Below are 8,695 nucleotides of genomic sequence, written 5' to 3' on the forward strand. Positions count from 1 at the left end.
CTGCCCCTAAAGGTCACCCTCCCCCCCCTTTGAGGCCTTCTACAGTTTCACTAAAAGTTGCAGTTAAAGTCTTCAGTCTGGCTGAATTCACCTCAACACTGAGATTGGAACTTGGTAAAGTGCTAAACAGCATCAATGCTGACCCAGCAGAAACATCACTTTAATGCTGTTTGATCTCCTCTCTGCTTTTGATTCGGGGACCATGAAGACCTTTATTGACGGGCTGGAAAAGTGGGTGGGGTTTATCCGGTGGAGTCCACAGAAATACGCAGACGACTCAGCTTTTTGTAGCTCTGTCACCAAAATCCAAGCATCAAATTAGAAACGTTGTCATGATTTACAGCCGAGTTTAAGCCTTAAATTACAGCTACAACTACAGTAACTTTTTAACTCATCATCCTGATGGACAGTTATTTGATTTGTTACATTAAATTGGGGGTTTTTATCCAAATGGGTAATGGTGAGACATGAAAATATGCTTTGCTGTCTTGAGGTAACACTATGAAGTAGAGGCTTAACATGTCAAATGGAGACCCAGACGTTTCTTCTTCAGACCTTCATCTTCTTCAGGCCTTCATCTTCTTCAGGCCTTCATCTTCTTCAGGCCTTCATCTCCTTCAGACCTTCATCTTCTTCAGGCCTTCATCTTCTTCAGACCTTCATCTTCTTCAGGCCTTCATCTTCTTCAGGCCTTCATCTTCTTCAGGCCTTCATCTCCTTCAGACCTTCATCTTCTTCAGGCCTTCATCTTCTTCAGGCCTTCATCTCCTTCAGGCCGTCATCTTCTTCAGGCCGTCATCTTCTTCAGGCCTTCATCTTCTTCAGACCTTCATCTTCTTCAGGCCGTCATCTTCTTCAGGCCTTCATCTTCTTCAGGCCTTCATCTCCTTCAGACCTTCATCTTCTTCAGGCCTTCATCTTCTTCAGACCTTCATCTTCTTCAGACCTTCATCTTCTTCAGGCCTTCATCTTCTTCAGGCCTTCATCTTCTTCAGACCTTCATCTTCTTCAGGCCTTCATCTGGACGAACCACAGCACAGAGACGGCCTTGTTAAAAATTGTTAATGATCTCAGGTGTGCCTTGGATTCAGGTCAGATCTCAGTACTAGTTCTGTTAGATCTAAGTGCAGCTTTTGATACTGTTGATCACCTGATCCTTGTAAACAGACTTAAAAGTCTTGGCCTTTCAGGGACTGTTCTCAAGTGGTTCGAGTCGTATCTCATGGAGAGAAGCTTTATGGTAAGCATGGACACATATTTTTCTGGGGTCCATGAAATTAATTGTGGTGTGCCTCAAGGTTCCATCCTGGGCCCCTTGCTTTTTAACATTTACATGCTTCCTTTGGGGAATGTCATCAGGAGCCACAACATCAGTTTTCATAGCTATGCTGATGATACCCAGCTGTACATAGCTATGTCTCCTGATGACACAAGACCAATAGAAGCACTTTTTAACTGTATTTTAGATGTAAAATTATGGATGGCAAATAATTTTCTGCAGCTCAACCAGGAAAAAACTGAAATTTTAGTTATTGGTCCTGAAGCCAAGAGGGAGAAACAGTTTCTGAAGCTACAGGAACTTTCCTTAAGTCATTCGGAAGCAGTCAGAAACCTGGGTGTTATTTTTGACTCTAAGCTAACTTTTATCCCCCATATAAAACAGGTGGTTAAAACTGGTTTTTATCATCTCAAAAATCTGGCTAGAGTCCGCCCACTACTCTCTCTTGCTAATATGGAGATGCTAATGCATGCTTTTATCATGAGTAAAATTGATTACTGTAACGCCCTGCTTGCTGGTCTTCCAAAAACAAATATTAGGAACCTTCAGCTTCTCCAGAATTCTGCTGCACGAGTTCTTACAAAGACCAGGAGGCGGGCTCACATCACCCCAATTTTAAAATCCCTGCATTGGCTCCCCATGTGCTTCAGGATTGATTTTAAGATACTTTTAACAGTTTTTAAATGTCTTAACGGTCTTGTGCCTTCTTATTTATCAGATCTTTTAGTAAGATATGAACCCTCGCGGACCCTGAGATCCTCTGGCACTGGTCTGTTAACCATTCCAACTGTAAAAACTAAAACCTATGGAGAAGCTGCATTTCAGCACTATGGCCCCCGCTTATGGAACAGTCTGCCAGAGGGCCTGAGAGCCGCAGAGGGCATTGATACTTTTAAGAAAAGGCTCAAGACCCATCTTTTTAACCTGGCTTTTAGCTAATTTTTATTTATTATTTATTTATTTTACTACTTTTATTTATTTATTGTTATTTATCTATATGTATTTTCTATTTTTATTTTATTTCTTTATCCATTTTATCTTGTTTTATGAACTTGAACCTGATTTTTAACGTGTTATTTTAATTTACCTTATTTCAATGTTTTATCGTTTTTTTCAATATGTTTACTTTTTGATTCTCAATTTTTATTCATTTTTATTTCCGGTGCTTCCTCAGCTGGAACCCCTCCCTCTGGGACGGCTGCTGTTCAGCCACTGCGGCTCTGGGTGGGGACCTGCATCACCGCTTAGCTGTGGTGGAGCGGTCCCCGCCTGTGATGTTGCATTTGGCTGTCTATGCGGCTGTTCACAGGGGGGGAGGTTCCAATTATTAGCGTTTCCCGCATCATGTTTTTGTGCTCAGCATATGTTTTACAGCCTATTTTTCATTGTCATTTTCCATCAGTTAGAGAGTGGGAGGTGTGAAAGGCGTGGGGGGCTAGGTACGGGGAGGGGGGCCCTATTATTTATTTATTTATTTATTAATGCTTGCTTGTTTTTATATTTTGTTGTTTTAATGTAAAGCACTTTGTGTTATATTTTTATATGAAAAGTGCTTTATAAATAAAGTTTGATTTGATTTGATTTGATTTGATCTCCTTCAGGCCTTCATCTTCTTCAGGCCTTCATCTTCTTCAGGCCTTCATCTCCTTCAGGCCGTCATCTTCTTCAGGCCGTCATCTTCTTCAGGCCTTCATCTTCTTCAGGCCTTCATCTTCTTCAGGCCTTCATCTTCTTCAGGCCTTCATCTCCTTCAGACCTTCATCTTCTTCAGGCCTTCATCTCCTTCAGACCTTCATCTTCTTCAGGCCGTCATCTTCTTCAGACCTTCATCTTCTTCAGGCCTTCATCTTCTTCAGGCCGTCATCTTCTTCAGGCCTTCATCTCCTTCAGACCTTCATCTTCATCTTCTTCAGGCCGTCATCTTCTTCAGACCTTCATCTTCTTCAGGCCTTCATCTTCTTCAGGCCTTCATCTTCTTCAGGCCTTCATCTTCTTCAGACCTTCATCTTCTTCAGGCCTTCATCTTCTTCAGGCCTTCATCTTCTTCAGGCCTTCATCTTTTTCAGGCCTTCATCTTCTTCAGGCCTTCATCTTCTTCAGACCTTCATCTTCTTCAGGCCGTCATCTTCTTCAGACCTTCATCTTCTTCAGACCTTCATCTTCTTCAGGCCTTCATCTCCTTCAGGCCTTCATCTTCTTCAGGCCGTCATCTCCTTCAGACCTTCATCTTCTTCAGACCTTCATCTTCTTCAGGCCTTCATCTCCTTCAGGCCTTCATCTTCTTCAGACCTTCATCTTCTTCAGACCTTCATCTTCTTCAGACCTTCATCTTCTTCAGACCTTCATCTCCTTCAGGCCTTCATCTTCTTCAGGCCTTCATCTCCTGGAGTAAGGGCCTCTTCTTCTTTCACGTAATGTCAGTTACAGTTTGGATTTTGTAGCTAGTTTATGAAGCAATCATGTAAGGTGGGGAGTTACTAGAACTTGTCATGGTGATGAACCCATCAGCTTGAGATGTGCATTCAAATCACATAACCTGAGGTCAAAAGAAGAAGTCTGGGACGCTTGCAGATGTAAAATGAAGGCGGCGGTAACTGCTGGGTGAAAGTAGCAAAGATGAAGAGGAGCTGCGCTCTTCATTCCCTATTGTTGTTGGTCGATTGTGACTCAGTTGTGAGCTTTTGTGTTGCAAACATGAGTACGGCATGTGGGCATGTTCCCTGCTAATTCTTCCAGATGTTTCTGGTGGTAAAATTCAACTTCAAGCCACAGCAACTGCATGGATCTCAGTGGCTCCATGTCCTGAAGACAGACGTGTGAAGGTGGACGACAGATGCAGTTGTGGTTTGGTGATAGAAAACACTCTCTGAACATGGTGGTCATACGTCTGGAGCATGGCTCAGTCTACGTCCTGAAACTACAAGAGTTTCCATTTTCTTGGAGAAAGTTTGCTTTGCTTGCTCTCATCACAGTGGACCCCCCCCCCCCCCCCCGCCCGCCCCCTTAGTCCTGTTTTTCAGGATGAAGGTGACACTGAGGTGTGATGAGGCTTTGCTTCAGGGGTGGGGGTTCTCAGGGGGGACATGCTTCCCTCTCACCCCTAATTAGCCGTTGGTCACTTCCTGTCCCACAGAGAGAGGGAGATTAGAGAGGTGACTGCTTTCTGCTGACAGGGCCGTCTTAACGAGATAGGGTCTGATTGGCTGGGGCTCTGGGTTAATTAAAGGACAGAACAGAGGATTTCTCCCACGCATACTTTTAATTACAGGAAACCTCGGGGGGGGGGGGGGGGGGTGCTTTTCTCCAACTTTGAGTCAGTGCTGCAACTTTTACTCTTTGAGCGAAACAATAAAGCGGGGAAAATGTTCACGCTGACCTTTCAGACGGAGACGCTGAATGGCTGCTTTGACCGGTTTGATGGTTTACGATGGGCAGTCACATTGGTGCAACAGACTCTGAGGAAGAAGATGGGGAGAACATTTCTGACCAGGACCTCCTCTGAATACATTGTTTTAAAATGAAAGTTGTTCAAATATTCAGATGCCCAGTCTGACGCAAACGCTGACGCCCAACCAGGCAGAAGACCCAACGTTTGAATCCTGACGACAGGCGATCAAATCAAGCTGCTTCCTTTAAAACTCTGAAAAAAATGTTTACTGTAAGAAGAAAGAAATGTGTTTTGAACAGAAATACAAACAACACAAAGCTTTTGTGTTCTTCAAAGGAACTTTGGTTTATTGTGATATGTATGCATGCGCTTCAGATTATCATCACTGCTTATGAACCAACATGTAGTCCAGGAACTTGTGTAAGTTAGTTTTGGGGGGGCCTCATGTAATGCCAGCTCCCACATATGACAGGCTGATTATTGTCACAGGCTGTGGGGCATTTGGAGCCCTAAAAAAAGCAAAAACCAAAAAACCTACCAAAGTCACATAACTAGGTGAGACAGACACGACGGTCACAAGATCCGTGGAGGTTGAACGAAACGCCCAGATGTGGTCAGAGCTGAACCCAGGAGAGAAGTGGTCCGAGGACGGATCCCTGCTGAACACCAGGGGACAGGAACTGGACTCCTGCCAGGATAGTTTTACACTTTTATCGTTTGTTTCAATCCAGAGTTCTGCTGCAAATAAAAAGTAGAATTTGGTGATTTACAGAAACAAAAATGGTTCAAAGAGATTTGGAATTCTCCAGAGACCAGATGTTTCCAGGATTCCCATGAAAACCTGAGTTTCCCAGCGAGGATTTTATGACCTGTTTATTTATGACCTTCTCTCCTTCTGAAACATCCATGGATGAGTTGTCGCCATATATTTCTGGTAGAGCTTCAGCGTTTAGAAGATCCTCACCTGGTTCAGTCTGCAAAGACAAAAATGAACAGAGACCATCAAAAATGTTTGTTGCTGTTAATCAAACATTCAGATCTTTGTATGCAGCAATATTTGACAAGATGAGCAGATATACAACGGCGTATACTTGTATGTAAATCTATTTGAATCTGTCCGAGTTCAGCTGTAGTTGTTATGAGCTTTCATAACGTTGATTTAGACATATATTTTAGTTAAATTTGGTCTGTTTATGAAAGTGGGAAATCCTTCGATTCTTCATTACAGAAAATAGGTCACCAAATCTTTCCAGATCTTGGTCCAGCAAAGAAGAACCTGAAGGACTCCAGGCCCGTCAGGAAGGAGTGCAGCTCCTCTGCCTGAAGCTGTCCCCTGTCTGTCCCCTGGGAGACTGGACGTGCACCAAACTTTGTGCTCTCTGGTAAACCTGAGCACGTTCCGTCACCACATTTATAGCACAAGTATAAAAGACAATCAGACAATTACTCTGCTAGATAAAAAAAGCAGATTGTATGTCATCTCCAAACACCTCTGGTTTAAAACCAGAAGCTTCAGACGGTCTGGAGGAGCTGCGGCTCCACGGAAAGCTGCGTGAGGAGGTGCTCCCAGGAGGGAAAATAGAATCTGAAGGGCAGGAGGAGATGGAAAGAAGATACAGATGAGGTGAAATAAAAGAAGGAAACAGGAAAGAGGAGGAAGACGAGTGAAAGGTGAGGAGGACAGGTTCATTTGGTTCTTGCTCATCCATGTGATCAGATGATAACTCTGCCTTGTTTCATCTACTGTGTCTAACATTAGTGACTGTGTTTGTGTTAACTTCACATGTTGAGAAAACAAGAAGAGCAGTCAGCAGAAACCCTCAGCTGCTCCTGAGCAAAAGGCTTTTTAAAAGACCTGTTTAAGGGAACCAAGCTTCTTCTAATCCAACAGTCCAGGATGAGTCTGGCACCTTTCTCATAGTTTGACTTTCATGAAGGGGGAATTTTGGAGCTCTGGTGTGGCGTCATGGAGATCCCCGCGTCTGCTGAAGGGGAAGGCGTGGAGGTTGCAGGAGGAAGTCGAGTTCCAGACTTTAAAAGATTAAAGAGTTCTCTGCTGCAGCGGGCTAAAAATAGTGCATGAGTTCACGTGTAACACGTGTGGTTGGATCTGTTTACATGGCACAGCGGCGAGGCCCGTCGGGCCGGAAAGACTTCCTCATCTAACGGAAACGTGAAGACGTCATGGGGGGTGACGGGGAATTATACGAGTGTCTGACACTCAGGTGGTCCGGCGTTCCACAATCACCGTAGATCAGGACCGCTGCTGTCCAGGAAAAAAAAACCCCAAAAGAAACCAACGTAGCACCTGATGCTTTCTGGGAATCCACAACAAGAGGACAGTGAACGCATCACACAGGAAAACACAACAAGGGGATTTGGTAAATCCATCCATCCATCCGTTGTTGCTTACCTCAGGTGCCTTTGTCATGCCAGAAACAGCCCCCCCCCCCCCCCCCCCCCCCACCCACCCACACACACACACACACTTGTTTTAATTGTTTTTGGATAGCGTGGCGTCAGACACCCTTTCTAAATATTCTAAATATTCTCTCTTAAACTTAAGCAAAGAGTAATTTGATTCCAGAACAAAGCAATAAAAACCAATTCAAACATTCTGCCGCCTGTGGTAGTCTTCAGTTGTGAAACTGTATCACGATGTGTTTGTAGTTTCTTTGAACAACGATGCTAAGAACGGAAGATAACATGATGATGATGATGTTGCTGAAATAAACACAGAGACTCAGAGAAAATCAGATATTAACATTGCAATCAACCAAAGCATGTGCAAACACTGCCATGGTGTCCTGTCCTCGCACTGCATGCTGGGAAGGTTGCATGGTGTGTGTGGGTGAGTGAGACCCAGAGTTTGAACGTTTTCTTTCTAGTGGAAGTTTGAGCGATTTAGTGGTTTGTGTGCTGTTCAGTCTGCAGTGACGTCACTGATCATGTGCCGGGTTTGAGAGATCTCTTAGGGTCTGTTACTTGCTCTTATGCTTCTTGGATGAACAGTGGCGTTGTAGCGTTCTATGAAGAGTTAGTGAGTGATGTCACAAAAGGGGGCGGAGTTCTTCCTGCATTGGGATTTACAGAGCAAAGGTGGGTGAAGGTTGTGCACAGAACAGTAAGTCAAAGAAAAACCTTCAGACTCTCTGCTTCACTCGCCCAAACTCTACCTTTCAGCATCAAGTGTAAAGAAAGAAAGAGTGAGTTTTAAAAAACAAATCCCATCTGATCCTCTCATTGATCAGAAACAGTCAGATCCCTCACAAAAGACTTCTTCCACAGGCGTCTGCAGCATCCTAACGGACTGTATTCCTGTTAGTGCAGCCAGCTCAGTAATGGGCATCTTTCAGGCAGACAGCATTTCTCAGTTTGGACCTCATAGTAACAGAAGTCTGTGAAACGAGGTTCCTGCCCGAGGTTCCTCGAACAGCCAAACACATTCCAGACGACGGTACCGTTTCTCCACTGCAGAGCAGGGGCCTCATTTATAAACGTTGCGTACGCACAAAAGAAGGCGTACGCCACTCTCTACGCAATAGTTGATATTTATAAAAAGCAAACTTGACGGGAAAATGTGCGGTCCTTCACGCAAGCTCTGACCCAGGCGTACGCACAAAAACGGGTGAAATGAGAAACGGCGACACCGTCGGCAGATGGAAGAAACACGTGAAAGTGAAAATGACAATACTGCCTCTCAGAAATAACATGAAGACTTCACAAAGAAAGTCTTACAAATAACAGCCTACACGAACACCCGTTTGATCGATCAGCAGTGAAACAAATAAAACAAAATCAAACGAAAATTACAACAGAAATTCAAATGAACACATTTGCAGAAAGAAAAGTGAAATATGTTCTGCAATATTGGCATGTTGTGCAATTCATCCTCATAAATAATATATTTAACAGAACGAAATAATGTACAAAACTGACATTCCCGTCAGTGTGTCCGTCTGGCGGAGCAAATATAGGTGCAGACAGACAGATGGATAGATAGAGAGAGATGCATTAATTGTCCACTG

Source organism: Oryzias latipes, chromosome 7 (genome assembly GCF_002234675.1).
Source record: "Oryzias latipes chromosome 7, ASM223467v1".
Lineage (NCBI taxonomy): Eukaryota > Metazoa > Chordata > Actinopteri > Beloniformes > Adrianichthyidae > Oryzias > Oryzias latipes.